General features: G+C 45.0%; 1 protein-coding gene and 1 long non-coding RNA gene across 3 annotated transcripts in view; one reads left to right on the forward strand and one right to left on the reverse strand.

Moving 5' to 3' along the window:
- CD180 (CD180 molecule) overlaps positions 1-21,156 on the reverse strand; it is a 49,233-nt gene extending 28,077 nt beyond the window's left edge. The window contains exon 1 of the mRNA XM_053288797.1: positions 21,039-21,156. The gene's annotated coding sequence lies outside the window, so the exon portion shown is untranslated. The remainder of the gene's footprint in view (positions 1-21,038) is intronic.
- The window catches only part of LOC128342006 (uncharacterized), a 51,922-nt gene continuing 29,242 nt past the window's right edge, over positions 2,681-25,360 (forward strand). The window contains exons 1-4 of one of the 2 annotated variants that reach the window (XR_008314717.1): positions 2,681-2,850; positions 9,756-9,858; positions 10,036-10,225; positions 10,405-10,480. This is a non-coding gene — a long non-coding RNA (uncharacterized LOC128342006). Of the gene's footprint in view, positions 2,851-9,755; positions 9,859-10,035; positions 10,226-10,404; positions 10,481-25,360 lie in introns of those variants that run through there. The other variant, XR_008314718.1, reaches the window with a different exon arrangement.

A 25,360-nucleotide genomic window follows, 5' to 3' on the forward strand; every position in this document is an offset into this window, starting at 1 on the left:
AAAGGTTTCTTTTAAGAAGTAACAAACTTAGACAGCAAAGCCTGCAGCCTTTACTAACTACCTCATGGTGAAAGGAAGAACGAGTGAACTTGGCAGTCACGGGATAAGGCTACAGATCCATGTTTGGTTGAAGGACAGGAAACAGAGGGTAGGAATAAATGGGCTGTTTTCACAATGGAAGGAAGTAGGAAGTGCAGTCTCCCAGGGATCGATACTCTTTAACTTGTTCATAAATGATCTAGAAGTTGCGGTAATCAAATTTAGAGTAGTGAAATCCAAAGCAGGAGCTGCAAAAAGATATCTCCAAGCTGAGGGAGTAGATGATAAAATGTCAAATGTGGTTCAATGTAAGCAAGTGTAAAGTGATGCATATGGGGGGGACCCCAACTTCACATATTGACTAATGGGATCTGAGCTGTCAGTGACTGACCAGGAAAAAAGATCTTGGGGTCGTAGTGGAAGCTCAATGCTTTCAATGTTGAAAGTGCTCAATGCACGGCAGGTGTGAATAGGGATGTGCAAACAGGTTCGAATTCGAACCAGTTCAGTTTGAAGGTTCAAACTCAAACCAAACAGAGCAATAAAGCAATTAAGGTCAGTAGGTGAAAGAACACTGTGTCATTTCAATGGATGACTCTATCTCATGCTTTCCTATGGAGCCCAAATTTAATTCTTTAAAAATTCCTGATTAAACAACAATAACTCCTATCAAATTGGGGGTGCCTGGGGGGAATTGAGGCCAGCCCTGCTGTGCCCCCATACCCACTTTGGGGTGCCCTGGCATCCTCAAATCCCCATTATTCCCTATGGAAGGAATAAAAAAATTTAACCAATAATTGCAGGAGTCTCCAATTGCCTTGGGATTTGGTGGGTGGTAGGCACCCCTGGGTGCCTACTATCCACCCCATTTTTATTCCCCTAGGTGCTCTACATAGGGTATAATGGGCCAGTTCAGGTTCCCATTATATCCTTTTAGAACCGGTTCGAACTGCGTTCAAATTCAAATTCAAACCAAACCAAAGGGAGGTTCAAGCAAAACCAAAACTGAACCTGCCCACCCGAGTTGGATGCCAATTTGCATTCAAACCGAATCAGGCAAACCAGTTTTGTGCACATCCCTAGGTATGAAAAATGCAAATTCCATTCTAGCGATCATTAGGAAGGGGATTGAAAATAAAAATTCTAATATTATAATGCCCTTGTACAAATCTATAGTGCGGCCACATTTGGAGAACTACATGCAGTCCTGGTCACTGTATTTTTAAGAAGGATATTGTAGAACTGGAAAAGGTGCAGAAGAGGGCAACTAAGATGATCAGGGGCCTGGAGCACCTTAATTATGAGGCTAGGCTACAGCATCTGGGGCTTTTTAGTTTGGAAAAGAGGCAGCTATGGGGAGACATGATAGAAGTGTATGCAATCATGCATGGAGTAGAGAGAGCGGTCAGATAGATTTTTCTCCTTCTCTCACAGCAGTAGAAACAGGGGTCATCTCATGAAACTGAAGGCCAGGAAATTTAGGACCAACAAAAGGAAATACTTTTTCACACAGCACATAATTAATCTATGGAATTCTCTGCCATGGGATGTGGTGATGGCCTCTAGCTTGGGCGGCTTTAAGAGGGGCTTGGACAAATTCACTGAGGACAAGTCTGGTGGCTACAGGCCACTTCCCAACTCAGAGGCAAGATGCCTCTTAATACCAGTTGCAGGGAGCAAGAGCAAGAGAGAGGGCATACCCTCACCTCTTGCCTGTGAGTTTCTCAGAGAAATCTGGGGGCCCACTGTGTGGAACAGGATGCTGGCCTTGGGCCTGTTCCAGCAGGGCTGTTCTTATGTTCTAACAAAGAAGAAAGGGGTGTCCTAAGAACAGCAGTTTACCAATCAGAGCAGAGATGCAAGAAATAGGACATAAATAAATTACATACATACATAGTCAATGCTTTTGGAATATCCAACACTTTTCATCCTAGACTGGCACTCAAAGCCAGGGGCGCACCTAGGCAATTTTGGTGCCTGGACCGCCCCTGGCATGAGGCCCTCCAAAACGTACTTTTTAGGGGCCTCCTGCTGCGCCCAACCTCCAGGGTTGTTGTTTTTTTATTTCAGCCTCCGCACGGCTGAGGCGTGGCTGCCAGGGGGTGAGTCATCCTCCCCTCGTTCAGCCCAGCATCTCTTTCTGACAGCGAGATGTGCCTGCGCAGTTGAGAGAGATCATTGCAAGCCTCTGACATCACAGGCTTGTGATGATCTCTCTCAATCACGCAGGTGAACTCCACAGTTAGCAAGAGATGCTGGGCTGAACGGAGAGACTCAGCATTGCTCCAGCTGCCACCGGGTTGTGGTGGGGTGGGAAGGACAGCTGGGCTCAACCCCCCCCCCACCCCGGCAGCCAACCCTTGGTCAAGTGGTGGCTGAAATTAAAAAAAATGAAGGTTTGGTGCGGCAGGTGAGGAGTGGCTGCCGGAGGGCCCCTGCTGGCCATTTGGAGCCGTCCCTGGACCTTGGAGGCCACGGTCCTGGGCCCCAAGCTCCAGGGATTAGAGCGCCTCTGCTCAAAGCACCTAAGGAATTGCCAGCTTTTCTCTGACAGTATGGTCCATTGCCTAATTGCATATAATGATAGAGCTAGAGGGGGTTTGTAATCCCTCTCGTCCAATTCCCACTTGATTCAGGAAACCCAGAGGTAGAGCATCCGCAACAGACAGCTGCCCAGCTCTGCTTGAAGATCTCCTCCAGGGAGGGGAAGTTACATCATGCAGTCACATGATACAACAAACTTGCTACAGTGAAGCAGATCTGGTGCACAGACCTCTTGGGTGTTGTTCTGAATTCCACCATAGAAGAAAGGTGAGATACACATGGGATAAAATTAATAAATGGACTTTCAGGGTTGGCACTGAAACAGTCTCTTTAATGACCAGAAGTAAAAGGGCCAATTTTCCCCCAAACATTTGTCTAAATAATTCAGATAGCAAATTCCTCCCTCCTTGCCATTATTTCTTGGTGGTAATGTGTCCGTGGCATTTTTTAAAAACACAAATGTTGTGCCTTCATTCTCAGCTTCAGGAAGTGTTTTTAAAAAACACCAATACCCCCCAAATACAAACCCCCAAAGGAATTGTCCCTAACAGGTGCTTTTCTTGTCTTCTCTGGTGGTGCAGTAAAAGCTGGGAACATACTCTATAAGGCACAAGTTGTTCCCACCAGAAAATATAAGCCGTTTGTTATCCTCATTCCTGGAGAAACTGGAGAAGGGCCAATTGAGAGGAGCGTGCGAGAGACACAAGTGTCTGTCAATCTGAAAAGCCCCTTTTTGAATCGCTCTCCAGCCCGGGGATTTGCTCGCCTGCCTGAAAAGTGGTTCTTAACAAACAACGAGAGCCAGCAGGAGACCCACATCACATTTAATAAACAAACCAGTTGCTCCCAAACTACCTGTGTGCTTTTGTGAGCCAATGTGGACAGAATATCAATGTCCCTTAATAAGCCATTGTTTGGCTGTTTAGCATTTCCTTCTCTGGATTTGCTTACCATGACTAAATGAAATGAGGCACAATAGCACGTTGGGGATGCTCTTTTTCTCACTAGTAGAAGTTTATAGTGATAAATGATACGAAGAGAGAAATAAAGAACAAAAATAATTGCTTCCAGTGACGATAACATCTTCACAGCTTGCCTCATAAATTATTCCTCCAGCTTTATCGGTTGCTTCTATTAATTCTTCCCCCACAACCTAAGCGTCATTAGCAATACAAATGTGATTCTGCTCCCATTGGACCGAGATCTGAATTATTCTTTATATATATAATAATATGAAGCTGCTTTCTACAGAGTCAGTCCATTGATCCATCTCGTCTAGCATTGTTTATTCCAACGGGTAGTGGCTCTGAAGTAAGCCAGATAGAGGCCTGTCTGCCCTGCTAGCTAAGATCTGTAGCTCAGAGGTAGAACATCTGCTTTGCATGCAAACGGTCCCAGGTTCAATCCCTGGCATCTCCAGATAGGGCTGGGAAGACTCCTGCCTGAATCTTTGGAACTGCGGCCAGTCAGTGTATACAATCCTGAGCTAGATGAACCAATAGCCTGACTCAGTATACGGCAGCTTCCTTTCAAGAATCTAACCTTGGATCTTATACATTCAGAGTATGTGCTCTGAATGCTATGACTCCTCATTCTGTGCAGCTGAAGTGGAACAATCTGATATTCAAGTAATCTCATCATGGGGTTTCCCACAAAGTCCTGTTTCAGTTGCATTATGGGTACAGAATAAGACGCCTACCATCTTCATCTTAGTGGTCCTGCTGGCAATCTGCATGGCCCCAAAGCTGGGTTTTTTTGGTACCCTATGATCTTTTTTGCAATGTTTACATTGTACAACCACATTGAAGGCCGGTTTTAAGGACCCCAATTTTAGTCGCATCATATAGTTGCTGCTGAAAAGAGCTATGACCAGCAAAGTGGTCTTGTGTTCAGTTGTTTGTTATTGTTGCTTGCTTTGTTATTGTTGCTTGACCATGTGTGAACTTTAAAAAAAAAAATCCATGGCCAAAAATAACATCCTACAGCTTTTATTTTGGCCTTCAAGGTCTTTGAATTCAGAGATATGGTTTTTTCATTCAGTCCTGGAGACTGAAAGTAGGCATACAATGGAGAAAAAACAGAGTAACAGACAAACTTTAAAGTTCTCACACCATCTTCATCTATATATATTTAATTATCTTAAATGCACCCGTTGCTAATCCCATGCGTGGCAGTTCTTGTGAGAGTTTGGGATAGTGACAGGATGGCCGGGAAGAGAAGAAATGGTGGTGGTGGTGGCAGCAGCCGGCCAGTTGGCCGGCGGGGAAACATAATGTCAGCAAGCGGCAGTGCAGCCAGCGGGTGGGGGGAAGAAGGTGGGCGGGCAGAAGAGGGCAAGTGGGCAGAAGAGGGCAGCCGGCCATGAAGAAAATGGCGGCCATGGTGGCAGGCGGGTCGGCGAAGCAGTGGGGGGAATGGCGGCAGAGGCTGGCCTGGTGGGGAAATGGCAGCAGAGGCAGACAGGGAAGAAAGACGGTGGCGAACTAGACAGCAGCGATGAATAGTTAGTGGTTGAAACTGAGGATTTTTGAAAGTGGTGGGGAGGAAAAGCCTGGCCACTGAGAGAGAACAAACTGAGAGGGTGGGGGTGGGAACGAACTGGGGCAGGGCGGAGAATGAAATGGGGCTAAAGGGGGGAACGAAATGGGACTGAAGGGCAAGAGAGTCAGAGAGAACTAGGGGTGCAGCTGCTCTGCGCCATGTCAGCTAGTATCCATTATTCCCCATCTGTTCTCACTTGGTAACATCAGAGGTGCACCAAGGTAATTTTTGTGCCTGGACCTAAAGGCCTTTGAAGGTCCCCCTGCTGCAAGTTAGGCATCATTTTTCAACACGTAGGTTCTTGAGGGCAGAAGCCACACCACCCAGGACAGAGTAAAGAAGATTTGGGGGGCCCCTGGAAGTGTGGAGGCCCTGGACTTTGGCCCCGAAGTCCAGGGTTAAGAGTGTCTCTGGGTAACATCACCTGTGGGGAGTAACATCGCTGGGTGAAGATGCCTTGGATGATGATCATGATGATCATGGATTTTCTCAATCTGGGAGAGCAGGTATGGCACTTGGACGCTAAGCAGGGTAGCCCACCAGTGATACTGATTGAAGCACTGTGAAGTGTTAAGCTCAACTGCTGAAACTAGTTCCCGAGGAGCACACTATTCTAGCCATTAAAAATTGTTTTGTTAATGGACCAGCTTCCATGGCTAAACATTTGGAACCAGAAAGGTTTTACAACTTTGGAAGCATTTATCTGTTTCCAGCAGCAGAGACCATCCATAGCACTTGTTGCTAAAGATTTTCTATATCCTGCTTATGATGAGTTTTAGGATTCTAACAGCACTGCATGGATTGCACTGAGGCTATTGACACTGGCTAACATGTCCTGCACAATGTTCCCTCTAAGGCATGCACCTGTGCGCATGCTCACATGTTTTTTGATGTCCACTCAGTTAATTTTAGATCCCACTCAGGCTGAATCAGGAACGTCCCACTCTGAATGCATGTGTGCACACAGTGCCCTGATACTGCCTCCCAGACCAAAACTCATTCCGCACACAGAAGAAAAAAATTAGAGAGAAGACTGGTCCTGCAGCATAATGTGGGTGTTGCAGAATCAGCTGTGCTGCTGCAGGGCTCGAACATATGCGGCAACAATGCTGGGCAAGAAGACAATACCAGAACTACAGACAGCTTGTGCAGCTGCACAACAAGCATGATCAATTGTGGGAGAGGTCAGTAATTCTGATATTTTCCTCTTGCACAGCACTGGCACCCTGTTAGAATCCCACAACAGCATGGGCAGTTCTGCAACGCTCAAGTTACGCTGTGGGACACGTAAGCCAGTATTTTTTCTATGCATTTTCTCTGTGTGCCCATTCAGGGTTGACAGTACTCTGCTTTTTGAATAACCAAGGATTGGTGCAACATGACATAATTTGAGCCCGTTATGGCCAGGTGTCATTCCCTTCGCATGCATTAGTTTTGAGGCATTAACATGCTGTGCTTTCCCTTTCATGTCCTTTGGTGCTCAGATATAATGGGGTATTGATATGACTTAATATGCAACTTTGTTTCATATTTTGTATCTGTTGCAGAGGGAAAGGAGAGCTGGTCTTGTGGTAGTAAGCATGACTTGTCCCCTTAGCTAAGCAGAGTCTGCTCTGGTTGCATATGAAAGGGAGACTATTTATTTATATTTATTTATTGTTGCATTTATATACCACCTTTCACAATCACAAGGCGGTTTACAAAAGTTAAAAAAAATACAATAAAATGACAATAAAAATATTAAGCTAAAAATATAAAAACAAACCAAATTTAAAATATATAAAATATAAGCATAAAAACAATACAATAGACTAGAAGTGTGGGCACTGTAAGATATTCCCCTCAGGGGATGAAGCTGCTCTGGGAAAAGCAGAAGGTTCCAAGTTCCCTCCCTGGCTTCTCCAAGATAGGGCTGAGAGAGAGTCCTGCCTGCAACCTTGGAGAAGCCACTGCCAGTCTGTGAAGACCAATGGTCTGACTCAGTATATGGCAGCTTCCTGTGTTCCTATGAGGAGAAATTATTCATATTTACTGAGATTGTATCATTGACAACCCCCCCACCCCACCCCACCCACCTAATGTGTCATCCTGGTTTCATTTCAGGAAAACTCAGCAACACAGGAAGCTGCAAACTCAGTGGCGGCAGCTGCCATCTTGGTGGTGGGAAGGATGCTAGTTGCAAAAAAAAATAAAAATTACAATACATGTTACACATGAGTAAGCCCATTATTTCCAATAGGCCTACTCCTCGGCAACAGATACTGAGTGATTTGCACCACTCAACTCTAGCAGCAACCAGCACCTCTCCTACACCCCCCAAAATAGAAAATAAAACAGCTCATGGCTTGTAAAAGATAACTTAGAGTGTCCAGCCAGCCAGGGGAGAAAAAAGGCAGCCGGTCTGTTGGGAACTTCCTGCTTCCTCCTTCGGCTGCTGCAGCTCCCAACCCCACTTGGCGACTAGAGGGAATAGCCTGCTAATCAAGGCTATTCCCTCACATCTTTGCTTTGGGTGTCCCGCCTCCCTGGATTAGACATAGAAGGGCAAAGGAGACATGTGTGCATTTAAATTACTCATAGAGTATTTTTTTTTTTTATTATTCTGTCCTTTTTGTGGTGGTGGTGGTCCCAGCTCCTCTACCCTTACTGATTGGCCACCACTGCCAAAACTGCACCTTCACTCTACATGCTTACAGTGTTTGTCAGATCACTGTATCTGTAGAGAGGTGCTTCCCACAATCAGAATGCTGCAGCGCCCCAATGTTCTCCATCTAATGGAGACTTTCTGTCTTCAAATTCTTTAAGCATGGAGATGCTTGGAGTTTAGACTTGCCATGTCCCCTGCAATTTAGGGTAGCCCCTGGATTTTGGCTCCTACACCCGGCTGCTAAATTCCACCGAGATTTACACGGATTTCAAATGCACTGCCCGGATTGCCCAGATTTTACTTTGGATCCGATCACATGGGAGGACAGAGAAGGAGGGGAAAGTATACAAATCTGTCCAACAAACAAACACACACACACAAATAAATAAATAAAATGCAAGAACTGCCCAGAGACGAAAGTTTGGGGCGGTGTATGAATTTGATAAAATAAATAAATAAATAAATAAATTAGCCGCCACATAATTTACATAACATGCAAATTAGGCCACCCAAATTTGGGAAGCTTGGACATGGCAACCCTATTAGAGTTACACTATTAAGGCTGCCTTTCAAGTTGTGTAGCAGCTCCAGCAGGTCGCTAATGCCGATGTTCTGCTATGCAGAACGTCAGCCAGTATCTTTATGTGGCTTCTTGCTGCTTCCCTTCATTCGTTTTTTAAATTTTCCTCTGGGAAGGCCACAAGCACAGCATGAAGGCCGTATTGCTCCTCCCCTCAGCAATAGGTATCCAAAGAAAAGATGGGTGAGTACTCTGGCACTTGTTCTGTATTGGACACTATTAGACTTCTTTTTCTTCTTCAAAAAAGAACAAAACCTAAATCAGAAGAAGTGCAATCATGTGAGAGATAATTCAAGACTCCCTATAAGTCCAGAGACAATTTTAGTAAGTCCATAAGGATGTCCCTGCTGGATCAGGCTCAAGGCCCATCCAGTCCAACGTTCTGTTTCAGACAGTGGCCCAACAAATGCCTCCAAGAAGCCCACAGGCAAGAGGTGAGGGCATGCCCTCTCTCTTGCTGCTGCACCCTTAAAACTGGTATTTAGAGACATTTTACTTTTTAGACTGGAGGAGACCTATAGCCACCATACTAGTAGCCATTGATAGACCTGTCCTCCTCCTCCTTGCTAATCTTCCAGTCCCCACAAAGTATCTTTTACTTACTCCAGCAGCAGTGGGAAGGAGGGCTTCTTCCATTCTCTCCTCCAGAGGTGCACCTAGGTACTTTTGGAGCCTGGACCTAAAGGCCTTTAGAGGCACCCCCTTCTCTGCAAATTAAACATCATCATGCTCAGCCAGGTGACCACACCACCTGGGACAGTCTAAAGAGGATTTTGGGGCCCCTAGGGGCTGTGGAGGCCCTGGGCTTTGGCCCTGAAGTCCAGGGGTAAGAGATCCTCTGCTCTCCTCCACATTGCTTTGGTGTGCAGCATGCCTTGAGGAAAAATGCAGAGTGTACCAAGAGGTTTTCCCCAAATTTCTCTGTATTATTTCAGCTCTGCTGATCAGGAAGAAAGAAATGTGCAGAGAGAGACTGCTGGGAATTGTAGTTTTATTAAAGGAAATTGAACACATCAGCAGCTGACTGACTTAGTCCAAATTTGTGTTCTATTTCTTTTGTTTAAAGCTGGCTGAGTGTTGTGTACTGGTTTCTACCTTCTGTTTCTATGCGTATTCTTGCAGTACTGTTGATTCTGTATTTTAATAGTATATATTGCATGTTTTAAAAGCCACCCTAAATCTTGATTGAAATGTGTGGTGGAACAAAATTTTTAAATAGAAAAACATGTTATTAAATGAGCTCGGGGATAACCGAGACTCATCATGCGAACCAAAATAAGCTGCCATGTGAATTTACATAACATGATTTGGTTGAAGAAGGAACAGCTTGAACATCTGTGGCCAGATAAAGGAAAAATATCTCAGTTTTGTATGACTCAACATTCTTTCTTTTCCTTTCCCCAGGCTTTTGAAAGTGAAATCCACAAGGTGGCGCTGGTTGAATGTATCAGGCCTTGGTTTATCTGTGTTGGTTAACAGTGAGGGTTAAGAATCGGATGAGCCTATGGTATGGAGAAGCTTTAGCTGGGTATATTTCTTATACACAGAGATGTCTTGGCTAGCATGCATTTTGGATGTGGTTATGCTCTTTGGGTGAGGTGGGGGAAGTGACTCCTTGGGTGGGTGGGTGGGGGAAGCTGAATGCCATCTGTTTCTGAAACCACTAACTCTCTGAATCCCACAGATATATCTGCAGTTTTGATCAGTGTGACTGCATTCCTCTGTCAAGAGGACAAGAAAATGTTGCCAGATAGCATGGTCAGTTAAGGGAGAATAATATATTCTTACATGAAAACTATTCTTAGATGAAGACTGGTAGACGCTTACTGCAGGGAAATACTTCGGCTACAGTCCTAAACTTTTTTTATTTGCAAGTAAGTCCCATTGAAATCACTGGAATTTTGGCGGGGGTGGGGGGATGTAAATGTGGTTAGGATTATGCTCGTATGCTACGACACTATGCAAATTACTTGGGAGCAAGCTGCATTGAACTTAGTGAGATTTGTGAGGAGGAACTTAGTGAGGATACTTAAAGGACTATCTCTTCCTGCAGGATCGTACCTGTCTGCTCAAGTCATTGGAGGAAGCACTGCTCAAGGCTCTGCCACCACCAGAAGTTCAGTAGGAAGGTACATGGCCTTCTCTGTAGTGGCACCCCAAATCTGGAGCTTCTTCCTCCAGGAGAACTAGCTGGTCTTGCACTAATAGTATGTAGGTACGAAACAAAGTGTCACCTTAAGTGGCGCAGTGGGGAAATGCTTGACTAACAAGCAGAAGGTTGCCAGTTCGAATCCCCACTGGTACTATATCAGGCCTTCGGTCCACCTAGCTCAGTATAGTCTTCACTGACAGGTAGCAGCTCTCAAGATTTCAGGCCGCAGTCTCTCCCAGCTCTACCTGGGGATGTCAGGGAGTTCTCCTTTTGTTGCTGTAGATCTCTCTATCCTGTGAGCTGCATGTGACTGAGACATAGGGGCTGGAGCAAGGCTGAACAGGATTTGAACCCAGGTTTCCCAAGCTCAGCTTTAACACTCTATCCCAGGCATCCCCAAACTGCGGCCCTCCAGATGTTGCTGAACTACAACTTCCAGCATACCTAGCCACAAAAAATTGTGTCTAGGAATGCTGGGAGTTGTAGTTCAGCAGCATCTGAAGGGCCGCAGTTTGGAGATGCCTGCTCTATCCATTACCTTCAGTCAAGCCACTCTGTTCATTACATTGGTCCTTGTAATGATCATGTGTAGTCCCATATGGTTGCATGAGCGTCATTGACTCCTCCTGGACATTGCAGAATAGTGGGTGAAACTGACTAGGAGTTAGATGCGATGGTAGGAAACCTAGCAGTTAAAAGTGAAGGTTGCTGCTGAATTGTTATAAAGTGGAGGTGAGGGGTGTTTTGAAGCTGGGAAAAGGAGGATGGGGAAGTGGAATCCATTGTCCACCACTTCCCCACCACCTCCCTCCAGCTGTTTTTCTCCAAGTGGAGCTCAAAGAACAAAAGTAACCTCTTCCAGGAAGACGGCAGATAGGGGAGTGGTTTCAGGAGTGCACACGAGGGGAAAGTTCAGCAAGGTGATCAGGGGCCTGAAGCACCTTCCTTATGAGGCAAGGCTACAATACCTGGGGCTTTTTAGTTTAGGAAAAAGACAACTGCAGGGAGATATGATAGAGGTCTATAAAATCATGCATGGTGTGGAGAAAGTGGATAGAGAGAAATTCTTCTCCCTCTCACATAACACTAGAACCAGGGGCTATCCCATGAAATTGATTGCCAGGAAATTTAGGACCAAATAATGGAAGTACTTTTACACAATATGCATAATCCTCTTGTGGATTTCTAATCTCTGCCACAAGATGTGGTGACAGCCAACAACCTAGATGGCTTTAATAGGGTTTTGGATAACTTCATGGAGGAGAGGTCTCTCCAAGGCTACTAGTCAGAGGGCTATAGGCCACCTCCAGCCTCAGAGGCAGGATGCTTCTGAATACCAGTTGCAGGGGAGTAACAGCAGGAGAGAGGGCATGCCCTCAACTCCTGCCTGTGGCTTCCAGTGGCATCTGGTGGGCCACTGTGTGAAACAGGATGCTGGACTAGATGGGCCTTGGGCCTGATCCAGCAGGGCTGTTCTTATGTTCTTAATCTCTCTTGCTCATCCTCTCTGCTCTTTAAATTACTCCTACCAAACTTTATAGGAATTTGACAGTGGCCCATAATGGGACTGCAGCTGTTGTGTTAATAGAGCCACACCTCTTACTTTCTCACCTGTTCCCATTTTTGGAATTTCCTTTCCTTTCCTTGAAAAACCCCCAAACCTTGCTTTATTCAGCTTGTGCTGTATGACTTGTAAAACAACATGAATACTCATCCAACAAATATACTGGGTCGGGGGAGTGGAAGAAAAGCAAGATATGTTCTGCCCACTTGCACAAAGAAGACAACTGCTATTGAGGAAAAGAGCTGGCCTTGCAAAAGCTTTCTATATCTGCCAGTGGCAGCACTCCTGTGGTGATAGTTAGTGGGTTGAGGCCAGGGTGTGGGGCTGAATGTCTCACCCTGGAGACTGGAAAATGGTTGACTTATTATTTTCTTCCACAACAAAAAATGACCACAACTGTAAAGTTGCTCCCAGCTACTTGCAGAGAGCAGTTTGCTCATAATTGCACAATCTGGCACAGATGAAGGAGGCTGCTGTGGTTGGAATGAATAGGGGGCAGTTTATGTTCATTTCTCTGTCTGTCAGGAGGAGATACAGCAGACTTTCCATTGGAGCTGCTGATTTGCATTGCTATCTAATTTAGCCATTAAGAGTGGTTCCAAACTGGCTGTTAAAGACTTGCCTATAAGTATTTATCCCCCCTCTGCCCCTCCTCAGTATAATAAACAGCAACACAATTAAGGCTAAAGAAATTGGCCTTTTTTTTGTTTGGAAAAAAGATTGCAAACAACTCTTTCAGACACTTGATCCTAGACAGCTGGATCAAATACCAGCTCAGATTCTTGGTCCATCTAGCTCAGAATTGTCTACACCAGGCCTGCTCAACTTAGGCCTCCCAGCTGTTTTTGGACTATAACTCCCATAATCTCCAGCCACAGTAGTCAGTAGCAAGGGATTATGGGTATTGTAGGCCAACATCTTCAGAAGGGCCGAAGTTGAGCAGCTCTGGTCTACACTGACTGACACCAGCTCCAGAGGTGTATCTAGGGAAAATAGCACCTAGGGCAAGCACTGAAATTGCGCCCCCTGTCCAAACATCCGACACCCATCTTTCAGATAATGTTACCATAATATCAGCTCAAAAATACAAGTCAAGCTCGTTAATCTTTTAATATTTCAAAAATTATTTAGCAGTGGACGTAGCCAGACCAAAAAATGCTGGAAAACTACAAATTTCAGTATGCTGGGGCTCATGAAATACCCAAATACTATGTGGAGGTGTACTTGGAAAACTAAACAGACGTGCCTGTCTAATTCTCTGCTATGCATTGTAGCATCACTATTACATAAGTTTTAAAAAGAAATGGAGAATTTGACTTTTCCCAGATACTCTGAAAATAATTAAAGGATATGCAGAGTAAACTGTGTCACTGCTTGGAATATATTCTAGTATTTCAGAAAGACCATTAAAATGAGAGAAAGAGAGCAAGAAACTCCCAGTGGGCCTTAATACTAAGGATTTCACACTGATTCAAAGACAAACTCACCCTTAATAGCCATATTAAGACATCACATTTAACTCACTTATCACAAGAAGCAAAGTAAGAGCAAATGAATACAATCCTAGCTCATAAGCTTCAGCTCAGTATTCACAAGCCCTGATTCTCTGTACATAGTGCCAAAATGAATATGTGTACAGTGACATATTATATTAATTTTTATTTTTTTTAACCTGTAGCCCCTTCGGGGGGCTTCCTAAAGGCCATGGGGGGGGGTCTGCAAAGGTTCCCCCTCCTCCCTCTGGCCTCTATGACCTCACAGGGACCATTTGAGTATGTGCGGTGGCCATTTTTAAAAATAGGTTTTTTTTAAAATGGCTGCTGAAAAATAAAGGCCACCATGCATGCTCAAATGGCCTCTGTGAGGCCTGGCATGGCCTAGGGCCTCACAGAGGCTATTTGAGCATGCGCAGTGGCCATTTTGTTTTCAGTGGCCATTAAATTTTTTTTTTAATTTTTAAAAAATGGTGCCCCCCTTCAAGTGGTGCCGGGGGCACATGCCCTCTCTGCCCAACCCTAGATATGCCCCTGACCAGCTCTCAAAGGTTTCAGGCAGGAGTCTTTTTCTTCCCTATCTGGAGATGCCAAGGATTGAATCTGGGACCTTCTGCATGCAAATCATGTGCCCTACCACATGCTATAACTTCCTTAGACGTTATGACTCAGTCCTCATTTCTCAGTACTGCTGAAATAGCCCATTAAGGTCAGAAATAGCAAATTGGGCTGGCAATCTGTTCTCCCTGATATTTATTCAGATCACCTTAAGTGGCGCAGCAGGGAAATGCTTGACTAACAAGCAGAAGGTTGCCGGTTCAAATCCCCACTGGTATGTTTCTCAGACTATGGGAAACACCTATATCAGGCAGCAGCGCTATAGGAAGATGCTGAAAGGCATCATCTCATACTGCATGGGAGGAGGCAATGGCAAACCTCTCCTGTATTCTACCAAAGACAACCAGAGGGCTCTGTGGGCACCAGGATTCGAAATCCACTTGACAGCACACTTCATGCTTACTTACCAAATGCTCTAGGGCAGAACTGCTTTGCAACCTTTAGACAGCCGATGGGGCTGTGAAGGGCTTACTTAGTCTTAATTAAACTCGGGGAGAAACATCTGCTGACCTACCATTTCTACACATGGTAATGGTACCATTCCTTCCTTAGAATCCTTTACATTGCAAAGTGGCGGCAGAGGAGGAGGCCTCCAAATACTTGTGTACTTTCTCTGAGCCCAGCTCCTTTCATAGGATCTTTTAAATTGTGAGGTGGAGTCCCCGCTCATAGTTTATATGACCATGGGGTAAATCAGAGTTGATCCACATTGCTCTGCTGTCACTGGAATGTTACACTTAAATGCACATCTCTGCTGCGATGTGCATCCAAGTGTATAATCCATTGAAAACAATGATAAACAGCACTACAGTTAGCTACACATATTGGATGTGCTTCTGAGTCAGGCTTGTAATTCTTGAACCATCAAGACCATGACCATCAGTACATGGCGGCGGAGGATTCTGACCATATACATTCTCTAGAATTGAGCTTTTCAGGTTTAGCAGCTGAGGAACTGGGCAGATTTGAAGTGACAAGGGAGGATGTTCTAAGCTGTCTTGAAAAGCTAAAAAATAACAAATCACTAGGGCCAGATGGCATCCACCCAAGAGTTCTGAAGGAACTCAAATGTGAAATTGCCAATCTCCTAGCAAAAATATATAACTTCTCCCTACAATCAGGCTCTGTACCAGAGGACTGGAAAGTAGCCAATGTGACTTTGATTATCAAAAAGGGATGCAGGGAGGATCTGGGAAATTTAGGCCAGTCATCTTAACTTCTGTGCATCTTAACTTCTGTGCAATTTACCTTCTGGGTAAATTGATGGAAAGCATACTTAAGGACAGAATTGTTAACAGGCTTTGTTGAAGGAGAATCAGCATGGCTTCTGCAAAGGCAAGTCTTGCCTCACTAACCTTTTGGAGTTCTTTGACAGTGTCAACAGGCATGGGGATAAAGGTGATCTGGTTGATATAGTATATTTGGACTTCCAAAAGGCCAAATTTTATTGAATATAGAGCAGAGGCTTGGATATGATAGAACATATTCCCACATCACACAGACTCTTAAGATGTTCATGGGTCTGGGCTTTAAAAACTTTACCTCTGCTATAAGGTTACCTGAAGGTGTACTGTACTGAGGGGTAGGAAGGAAAGGAGAGGTGGAAAGTGGTGAGAGAGAGAGAGACAGACAGACAGACCCAAGTAAAGACCAGGCAAGGAAGGAAGGCAGAGTTTTTCTGGATCTCCAACATGGAGGCAGAGCAAGGAGAGAAAAGAGACCTGACCAAGATTGGGCAGGAAGAGAAGGCAAAGCCAATAAAGAGTGCTGAGCCAAGGCATGAGAGCACTGCGTGGGAGGGAAAAGAGACCTGAACAAATTCAGGTAGAAGGACTAGGTAATATCAAGGATGAAACAGCTTCATTGTAAGGAAGAAAGGAAGATAGGAAGCTGCCTTATACCGAGTCAGATCATAGGTCCATCTAGCTCAGGTTTGTCTACACAGACTGGCAGTGTCTTCTCCAATGATGCAGACAGGAGTCTCTCTTAGCCCTTCCTTAGAGATGCCAAAGAGGGAACTTGGGACCTTCTGCATGCATGCACGCAGGTGCTCTTCCCAGAACAGCCCCATTCCTTAAGGGAGATGTTTTACAGCGCTCACATGTAGTATTCCATTCAAATGCAAACCAGAGCAGACCCTGCTTAACAAAGGGGACAATTCATGTTTGCTACCACAAGACCAACTCTCCCGTTACTGGGTGGGGTTATGCAAATGAAGGGAGGTTGCTGGGAACTCGGAAGTGAGACCTGGGGAAATGGAATTTCCCATTTCACCTAGGGGCCACCAATAGCAGGACTGTTCTAAAGTTGTGGGGAGTAAAGGACGTGTGGCTAGAGTTGCCTGCACTGACAGGGACATCCAATGGGTAACCTTGGCTGAGGAAAATAAGCAAAAAAAAATCACTCCAGTTTGGGTGGTAAAAGCCTGACTATAGCCTTGCTGTGGCTTGCTTTCTCATGCCAAGGGGTTCCGCATGCTGCCTGTCCTTGGACAAAATTCATTGAGAGTTCCTGCCTCTCAGACAAGAAGGCTCCAGGCTCTCCTGTTGTTGTTGTTGTTGTTGTTTTTGCTAGCATTGGAGCAAACCTCTCATGTATCTGTGGGTTTGGGGCTAATCTTCAGATTGTGTCCAGGGGCGGGGGAGGGTATCTTTTGAACTTAAGGGGAGGAGTTGCTAGCCCTCCCCACTTTCTCTAGTAAAAGATATATCTTGAACAAAAACAACAGAAGGAGGAGAGCTGGTCTTGTGGTAGCAAGCATGACTTGTCCTCTTAGCTAAGCAGGGTCCACCCTGGCTGTATATGAAAGAGAGACTAGAAGTGTGAGCACTGTAAGACTCCATCCCTCAGGGGATGGAGCCGCTCTGGGAAGAGCAGAAGGTTCCAAGTTCTCTCCCTGGCATCTCTCCAAGATAGGGGTGAGAGAGATTCCTGCCTGCAGCCTTGGAGAAGCCACTGCCAGTCGGTGTAGATAAAACTGAGCTAGATGGACCAATGGTCTGTCTGACTCAGTATATGGCAGCTTCCTATGTTTCTAACCTTCTAGCCTAGCAGGTTGCCTAGAAAAGATTCCTGGAAGCAAGCAAGGAAGGGTGCTCCCTATACCAGTTGAATGTGAGGGGCAAGAAGCTGAGTTCTCAGAGCTGAAGCTGGGGTGCAATGATGGGAAAGCAGAGGGGCTAACAGCCTTCAGAATGAATCCCAAAGACTGTGTAATTTGGGGGCTTTTAGCCTGCCAATTTTATAGAGTAAAAGGACATTAAATCAGTGTCCCTGCAGGTTAAAGATCAATGGAAATGGTCTTCAATGAAAAACAATAGATTCAAAGGTGCCAGATAGGGAGATGAGATTACTTGGCAAGTCAAATGTTGGCTTTGAGGATTTGGGGGATTGTTGATTATGAGGGTTAGGCAGACCCAGAAAGGAAGACTGTGTAGCTTTAGTGCCGAGGTGAGAAATGTAGGTACATGCTGGAAAGGAGACAGCGCCATGAATATCTCTTTTGGAAGTCTCAGGAATGCTGAAGAGTGATCATACAGGAAGTCTGTTTTGGAGTGTTGGGGAGCCCTGTGCAGATTCCCAAGGGGATAGGCTGTGTTGGCCATGCTTCTTTCCTCACATGACTCCCTAGGCTACTCTTAGCTTCAGTGCTGATCACTGCTCCTTCCCTGGACATTCTTACCTATGGCTCTTCTAGCTGGCAAATGGTGGTGGGGTGGGATACCCCAGCTGGCACAAGCACTCGAGTTGGCCCTGGAGTAAATCTTCCAATGGCATACGTAATGACAAAATCTTTTCAGAATCTCTTCTTTCTCTGCATGTACATATGTCTGGATGCTTTGCAGTGTAAAATACAAAAGTATGCCTGAACCCAAAGCAGTACTTTGAACTGTGCCTGAAAAACAATAGAGAACCAGAACAGAGACTGGAGCCTTCCGATCTGTTCCTCTCCAGCTCCCCACCATGGCTGGATACTAGAGCAACACTGCAGGACTTGAGCTGCCTAAAAAGGAGAAGCGATATTGCCAAAGGCTGTGGTCCAAAGAGTCCATTTAAGTGTGCACAGCAGGCATTTTCCTCTTATTTTTCAGCACTACAGCCTCCAAATACTGCATCACAGGCAGCTTATAAAATTACTCTCACAGGCACCTCATGTTGCAAGGTGAGGGGAAAAGAATATTGCACCAAAACATTCTAAAAAGTTCCACTGTCATACAGATATGGTGTATGTTTGGACTGCTATCCAATGGTTTGTCTGTTTCATTGCCAACTAAGTGTGATAGAACCAACATATCTTCACATACGTCCATGCAGGTAATACATAGCTATCTACACATACATTCCTAATTGCAGGTACAGGTCGAGAGTCCTTTATCCGGACTCCCAAAATCCGGAAAGCTCTGAAATCCGGACACCACGCCGAGAAAAAAACCAAACCCCACTTGTATTTTCCGCTTGGATTCTCGACCTGTAGCTTCAACCACTCACAAAGCCCCCAAATCAATCCCAGCCCCAACTTAGCAGCTAACAGTGGCAAAGCAGCAAAAAGCCTCCAAACTAAGCAGCACCTGCAACTCACAGAGAGGCAAAGCAGCACCTGCGGCTCCGCCTGCAATGGCGGTTGCTTGGCCCCTCCTCAGCCTCGCCTCCTCTTCCCTTCCCACATGGACGGGCACTTTGCTGGTGGCATTTAAGGGCACTTGCAGGCTGGGCAGGGGCCAGGGAGGCAAAGTAGCACCTGGGGCTCTGTCTGCAATGGTGCTCCGAACAGGGGAAAAGCCCTCCTTCGGGGCGGAGCCAAGCTGGTTTTGTGAATGGGATTGCACTGCCACTCACATGCTTCTCCAGCTGGTCTGCGAGAAGGGAAGGAGGGAAAGCAGGAAGGAGCTTGACTGGAAGGTGAGAAGGAACTTCAGGGGTTGTTGTGGGGGAAAACCCAGTAACCTTTCATGCCCAAGGTATCTCATTTATGAACATATTCAAAAAAACCAGAAGAATCTGAAATCTGGAACACATCTAGTCCCAAGCAGTCCGGATAAAGGATTCTTGACCTCTAATGTTTATAGCCTGTTTCTGCTCTGTTTGATCTTTATGCCTTGAATGAAATGCCGTCTTAATGGCATAGTTAGTTATGATAAATTATTTCTTGTTTACACAGTCAGACAGGTGTTATTGACTGGTTTGTTTTATTCAGGCATTGAGTCCTTCCCAAGGACCTGGGATGGATGAATTTTATTGTCAATTGTTATAGATATCGTCGCAGAATATAGGCTGTTTCCAGTAAAGCTGCTTTTTGTAATTGGCTGATGGTGATTTCTGTGGCCCCTATGGTGTTGAGGTGCGCTTCAAGGTCTTTTGGAACTGCACCCAGGGCGCCAATGACCACTGGGATTATTTTGGTCTTTTTCTGCCACAGCCTTTCAATTTCAATTTGTAGATCTTTGTATTTGGTGATTTTTTCTACTTCTTTTTCTTCTATTCTGCTATCCCCTGGTATTGCTATGTCGATTATTTTAACTTGTTTTTCTTTCTTCTCGACTACAGTTATATCTGGTGTATTGTGTGGCAGATGTTTGTCTGTTCGTAGTCGGAAGTCCCATAATATTTTTACATCTTCATTTTCTTCAACTTTTTCAATTTTCTGGTCCCACCAATCTTTGGCTACAGGTAGCTTGTATTTTTTGCAGATGTTCCAGTGCATCATCCCTGCTACCTTGTCATGCCTTGGTTTGTAGTCAGTCTGTGCAATCTTTTTACAACAGCTGATGAGGTGGTCCACTGTTTCATCTGCTTCTTTACAAAGGCGGCACTTGCTGTTTTTTGTGGATTTTTCAACTTTGGTTCTTATTGCATTTGTTCTTAGTGCCTGTTCTTGCGCAGCCAGTGTTAAACCCTCTGTTTCTTTCTTCAGGTAACCATTCTTAAGCCATTGCCAGGTCTTGGTGATGTTTGATTTTCCACTTATATTGTGCAAATATTGACCACGCAGGGGCTTATTTTTCCATTTTTCTGCTCGGTTCTTGACTTGTTTTTTCTTGTAGGCCTGCTTTCTTTCATTGGTGTTGAATAGTTTTGCATTATTGACCATTTGAAGTGCATCTTCTTCACTGTCCTTGATATATTCTTCAAGGCCACTTTTCTCCTCCTCTACTGTTTGATGAACTTGCAGCATTCCTCTTCCACCTGAGCTGCGAGGGAGGTATAGCCTATCTATATCACTGCGGGGGTGCAGAGCATGATTGATGGTTATTATTTTCCTGGTCTTACGATCCAGCGTTATTATTAATTCGATTTCTATACCGCCCTTCCGAAAATGGCTCAGGGCGGTTTACACAAATTATAAACCCATTGACACGTTTGCTATTTAACTCTGTTGTTGAACATACAGTAATACAAATAACTGTAATATAGTTTCAAACCATGAGGACAGATTTTCCCCACAAAGTTTTATTAATGCTGATGCTCAATATTTTTGCTTTTTTCAGCCTTGCGCAAGAAAACAGCTTTTTGAAAAGAAGCCAACGGAGCGGAGAAAATTATCTCACTGAGTTTGTGCTCAGTAGAGATAATGGAATTGCCTAGTAAACAAAATCCTGGACATTGTGTGTGTGTGTGTGTATATATATGTGGGTGCTCACACACTCATATAAAACTGATACTGTGCTAAGCATAACCTCTGTGTCACACACCCACACACCATTGGCGTTGTGGTTTTGAAGTATTTTGATTTCACAACCGGCCAGGGGTGACTCTAGAATAATAAGTTTGGGAGAGCAAAGGGTGGCAAAGAACAGTATTAGGGGAAATTAAATGCATTTTGATATACATTAAATACCTATAGAGATAAGGTAATTAATTACCTTAGTTTACCTTATTGATGAAGTTTGCTTGAGATTCAGAAAGTGGGCCAGATTCCACTTACAAAGTGCTGTCTTTTTTAAATTAGATCAAACCTTTCAGTCTTCTTTCCAGGCTAGTTTTCTCTTCTCCTTCAAGACCATGTGGCAGAAAAGACTGGAATGGACAGCACCAAGCCAGCTGAAATCTGCAGGGGAGATGACACAGCACCTCCCCCTGCACACTTGGTTTCAACTAGCCCAGTTCCAGGCCAGGAAGGAAGGTAAAGGGTTGACCTGGATCCGGGGAGGCTAGAGGAGTCTCCCATCTGGCTGCACTGGCTTCTGCTGCCTTTTGTGGGATAGAGACGTGAGTGAATGAGGCTTCTTTAAACAATGAAGCCTTTGAAAATAATTAATTCAAGCTGTAGGGTCATATAATTAGACTTTGACTGCATTGTCTGACACTTTGCTGTAAACTTTCAGACTGGTAGATGGGGAAGTGAGAAAATTTTTGCGGGGAGCACCCACCACACCTTGCTACCCCTTGGAGTCAACCCTACAGTTGGCATGACTGGCTGTGGACTTCTGCTGATCCAAATTATTTCTGCTGATCCAAATTTTTTAAAAATCCCTCCCTTGATCCCTCCAACCCAGACAACTATAGACCTGTCTCTAACCTTCCCTTTTTGGGCAAGGCGAAAGAGCGTGTGATGGCGACCCAGCTGCAGAGGGTCTTGGATGATACGGATTATCTGGACCCTTCTCAAACTGGCTTCTGCCATTGGTATGGGACTGAGACTGCCTTGATTGCTCTAGTGGATGACCTACACCGGGAGCTAGACAGGGGGAGTGCGTCCTTTTTGGTTCTGCTGAACCTCTCAGCGGCATTCAATACCATCCACCATGGTATCCTTCTGGACCGCTACTTGAGTATGGGAATTAGAGGTACTGCTTTGGAGTGGCTGGATGGGGTTGCACTCTCCTTGAAGGAGCAAGTGTGCAGCTTGGGGTTATGGCTGGACCCAGCTCTGCTTCTGGAAGCTCAGGTGGAGGTGGTGGCCAGGGGTGCCTTTTCATGGCTTCGGCTAGTGCAGTTGCGTCCCTTTCTTGAGAAAGCAGATCTGGCCACAGTTACCCATGCCTTAGTCATGTCACGGCTGGATTACTGTAATGCGCTCTACATGGGGCTGCCCTTGAAGAATATCCGGAAACATGGGGCTGCCCATGTAGAATATCTGGGGCTACAAGAATATCTGGGGCTACCAGAAACATGGGGCTGCCCTTGAAAAATATCTGGAAATATGGGGCTGCCTATGGAAACTGCAGCAAAATGTGGCTGGATTTTATCTGGAGCTGGCTGTTGGTATCACATTACACCCATTTTGAAAGAGTTGCACTGGCTATCAGTTTGTTTCTGGGTCCAATTCAAGGTGCTGGTTTTGACCTTTAAAGCCCTTAATGGTTTGGGCCCAGGATACCTGAGGGACCACTTGCTCCCAAGGGTTGCTGCCCACTAGACAAGGTCATCTGAGGGTGCCGACAATGAGGGAGGCTCGGTTGTCGTACACACAGGACAGGGCCTTCTCTGTTGCTGCCCCCAGACTGTGGATGGCCCAATTGGCAGCCCACTGGCCTCCTTTATTGCAACAAGAAACAATAAGATCCCCCACCAAACTATACACTAACCACGTGATGATAAGCAAACAACTTAATCCAGTAGATCTATTATTGACTTCATCAATCATTCTTCTTATGCTATATATTTGTTTCATCGATATCATTTCCAGTTGGCTGTTTTGTCTTGTCTTAGATTGTATATACGTTCAATTATAAAGTAAAGGTAAAATGTGCCGCCGAGACAGTATCCACTCCTGGCGACCACAGAGCCATGTGGTTTTCTTTGGTAGAATACAGAAGGGGTTTACCATTGCCTTCTCCCATGCAGTATCAGATGATGCCTTTCAGCATCTTCCTATATCGCTGCTGCCCATAGTGTGGGAAACATACCAATGGGGATTCGAACCGGCAATCTATTGCTTCCTAGTCAATTTACTTCCCTGCCATTAGGTGGCTATTTTCAATTACAGATCTACTGAATTAAATTGTTGCTTGTTTTTCATCATGTGGCTAGTGTATAATTTGGTGGGGGGTCTTATTGCTTCTTGTTGCAATAAAGGAGGCCAGTGGCTGCCAATTGGGCATCAGCAGCAAAGAAGATTGGCAGGCCAGTGGCAGAAAAACTGGCTAGACCTGCTGAACACCCTACATGGGAACATAGGAAGCTGCCATATACTGAATCAGACCATAGGTCCATCTTGCTCACTATTGTCTACACAGACTGGCAGTGGCTTCTCCAAGGCTGCAGGCAGGAATCTCTCTCAGCCCTATCTTGGAGATGCGAGGGAACTTTGAACCTAGATGCTTCCCCCAGAGTGGCTCCATCTCCTAAGGGGAATATGTTACAGTGGTCATACTTCTAGTCTCCCTTATATATGCAACCTGGGCAGGCCCTTTTTAGCTAAGGGCACAAGTCATGCTTGCTACCACAAGGCCAGCTCTCCTCTCCAACCCTACTCTGGTTGCTGTATTCATTTAGAGCTGAACTGAAATTTCTGCTTGAAGTAATATCAACAAAATTTAAACGCTTCAAGGGGAAAGAAATGAAACAGGAGAGATTTCAGTAGTGGGCAAGAAATTCGAGAAATCTTTAAAAAATGTGGGAGGCGGCTTGCTGCTGCTTTTTGATGGCAACAAATGATGTTTCCTTTCAGTTTTTGCTGAGTTTTTGCAGGTGGCAACGGAAGCAAAACTGGGAGTGCTAGGCTTCTTCCTAATGTCTGGCTCCATGTGGCTGCCTTTTTTGTTCCTTTGTGAAAATCAGCGGGGGGGGGGCATTCCTGACCCTACCTTCGAGAGCTAGGAAAAGAGGGCAGAAGTGGGAGGGGCTGCAGCCAGAGCTGTGCGAATGCATGGTTTCTGGCCGAAGAATCACCAGTACCCTACCCCCATGAGGGGGCCAGCCAACTCCTATGCTAAAAACTATGCACTTGCACAGTGTTGGCTATGACAGCTGCTGCCTCTGGCAGTGCATGAAATCAAGGGTGGGAATTCTTTCCCCCCTTTAATCACACAGTGGACAACGGCAGTTTTGCCTTTCAAGCCACACCATTGACCCCCACACTGTTCATTTTGAAGTAGTCCATCTTGCACAGTTTTGAAGGCAAGAAAGCATTTTCCCTACGATCTCTTATCAATGGTTCATAATAAGCATCAAAACAATGTGAAAATAAAGGTAAAATGCTGTTGAGTTGGTGTCGACTCCTGGCGGCCACAGAGCCCTGTGTTTGTCTTTGGTAGAATACAAGAGGGGTTTACCATTGCCATCTCCCACGCAGTATGAGATCCTGCCTTTCAGCATCTTCCTATATCACTGCTGCCTGATATAAGTGTTTCCCATAGTCTGGGAAACATACCAGCAGGGATTCAAACCGTCAACCTCTTGCTTCCTCGTTACTTCCTCGCAAAATAGCAGATGGTATAATACAAGATATTGTAGTGTTTGTACATGTTCACACAAATGCATTAGGGACCAGATATCTTCCCTTGTCCTATCCTGTCAGACAGATGTAACTTCAAGAGGTCCTGAAAAGGAGGTTGAATCTGGAAGAACACCATTCTACCACACATTGTTTTAACTAGTTGTAATGAGGTTTGCTGGGCTCAGGCTTGGAAGCAAGCTTTTAGGCACTCATTATGCTCATCTCAAAAACAGGAGCATGAATTCTTCTCTGGATCAGATTTTAATCTGAAAGAATTCCTGGTTTCCCCCTCTAACAACAACTTCTTGTATTCTATCTAGCAATCTTTTATGTTTTGTTAACTTGAAGTTTGTCCCTGTGGGGGTCCTGTAGAGAGTGTAGAGGGTTGAGTCAGAAAGGAAAAGGAAGGGAAAGGAGGAGGAAAAAATGGAGTTCATGAATAAAGTTTAATTAAACAACCATAAATTCACAATCTAAAAACTATTAAACATTGACACAATTAAAACAAGTTAAAAATACAAATAAAAACTCTAAATACCGAAGCTTTAAAACTATAAACTAAAAGCCTGGCTAAACAGGTATGTTTTCAGGTCCTTCTTATAAACATTCAGAGAAGGAGAAACTCTAATGTTATTAGGAAGCGTGTTCCAGAATCCCAGGACAATTCTAGAAAGGGTCTGGTTTTGAGTCACCACCAACTGAGGCGGTGGCAACCGCAACCAGACCTCTTCAGATGATCTTAATAGGCGACAGGGTTGATGAAGAAGAAGGCACTCTCTTAAATACCTCAGCCCCAAGCCATTT

The sequence above is a fragment of the Hemicordylus capensis genome, chromosome 2 (genome assembly GCF_027244095.1).
Source record: "Hemicordylus capensis ecotype Gifberg chromosome 2, rHemCap1.1.pri, whole genome shotgun sequence".
Classification (NCBI taxonomy): Eukaryota; Metazoa; Chordata; class Lepidosauria; order Squamata; family Cordylidae; genus Hemicordylus; species Hemicordylus capensis.